Source organism: Tachypleus tridentatus, chromosome 8 (assembly GCF_004210375.1).
Source record: "Tachypleus tridentatus isolate NWPU-2018 chromosome 8, ASM421037v1, whole genome shotgun sequence".
NCBI lineage: Eukaryota > Metazoa > Arthropoda > Merostomata > Xiphosura > Limulidae > Tachypleus > Tachypleus tridentatus.
In genome coordinates, this window is record NC_134832.1 from 19,765,571 (window position 1) to 19,767,412 (window position 1,842).

The following is a 1,842-nucleotide window of genomic DNA, read 5'->3' on the forward strand; positions in this document are numbered from 1 at the left end:
CTTGCATAACTTATAGCATGTATAAATTACTCAAAATACTTTTATCTAGGTTAGGTCTTCTTGCGCTATCTTTTGGAGTGCACACTCCTGTAGCTTATGTAGTTCAAAAATACGTTACCAGATGGCAACACACACAAATTTACCAATCTGGTACAAGCACAAGTATATTTTTAGTTTGAGGCACAAAATTTGAATTCAATAAATAATTCACATCAATCATTATATTTTGTTTCAGATTCATAACTCGTTATGAAATATCTAACGATACTCAATACTCGATGTATTCAGAAAACGTAAACTTAATAGTTATCAAAATTTCTGTTTTGGGTATGTTTCATCTTAAAATGTTATTTATTAAATTAAGATTATTGTGAAAAACATACAAAAATATGATAAAGGTAACATTTAGTAAACTGAACATGTTAAAATAAACACTGGTTTTAAAATTGCTCTATGAAATTCTTCAACTACATTGAAAATACTAATATTTTCCAATAAAAGAAGGGACAGCCACCAGTGAGGATTGAACTCACGACCCCTGGTTTACAAGACCAGTGCTCTAACCACTGAGCTATGGTGGCATGTTAACCCATCTTTTCCACTATATATTTAATATATATAACATTATAATTAATTTTCAGTAATTTTATAATTCTTATTTCCTTTAGTTTTCATAAGTTAATGCTTCGTTTTTTTAATCTATCAACCAAGATGAATCTTTCTCTCAGTTAACCAAATAGATAAATTTTATTTCACATGCAACTTATGCTTTCGTGACGGTTGTCGTGTATTGCACTTGTTGTACAAACAACACAGCATACGTCGCAATTGAAAGTTGAAGCATCAAAAAATCAGATTATAAAATGATTAATACACGAACTGTTATTTTCTGCAAGGCAATACATCATGATGAGTAATATTACTTTTATCGTTATGCGGAAACAACAAGTATGTTATTTTATTTCGTCTGGAAAATCAGTATACATAAGCTTTGTAAAATAATTTTGGTTGTTGTGGAAGTAAATTATGTGTAACTCTTTAGGCCAAAATAAATAAAACAAAAGTTATAATACTAATTTCAAAAAGTCGAAAGCAAAAGTAGAACAAGTACGTTTCTGCAATTTCTACACTAAAATTCAACATAACAAACTGTCTAGTCACCTACACACTGTATACTGTTTCAGAAATGCCAATGAAATACAGAAATGAATTTCTTCCACAATGTTTTATTATAATGTACGATTTTTTTTGTATTAGCTATAAGGGCCAAACAATAAAAGCTTTACGTGAGAAAAATTAATCATTAAATATTTTATTTCCTTTTGTAATAAATTGTACATGAAACTTCTACGTTAGGAAAAACAAATGTGTTCTCACTTTTTTTTTCAACATTTTAAACGAGTTTTATACTTAAGTGAGGGATCAAACTTTACAAGTATTAATTTTTTTTTGTATTAGTAAAGAACAAGTCACTAGAAAACTGACCAATGTGCAAATGTGATAAAATTATCCTTCAGTCATCTATAATAAAAAATAACAAAAACCGTTGCAGTCATTATTGTTTAAAAAAGGGTTTAGTTGGAAGATTAAAATTCACCTGAACTGTTTTAACAAACTTCATTTGAAAGCTTTGATGCTCATTTGATGAAGTTCCAATATAATGTTAGATCTTCCACAGAGTTAATCTACAAGGTATTTCAAATAAATATTTATTTTCTGAAAAATAACAAGATTAAACAATTAGGCGAGAATGTCATTTATTTTTAGGGGTAACACTGAAACGAAAATTATTATAAAACATAATTAAAAAGATTAACGTAAAGTTAACCAAACCTTTTCCAC

General features: G+C 28.1%; 1 non-coding gene across 1 annotated transcript; it reads right to left on the minus strand.

Annotated features, from left to right (window-relative positions):
• Window positions 1-508: 508 nt before the first annotated feature.
• Window positions 509-581, minus strand: TRNAT-UGU (transfer RNA threonine (anticodon UGU)). The gene has a single exon. It is a non-coding gene; the product is annotated as a tRNA-Thr (tRNA).
• Between the last annotated feature and the right edge of the window lie 1,261 nt (window positions 582-1,842).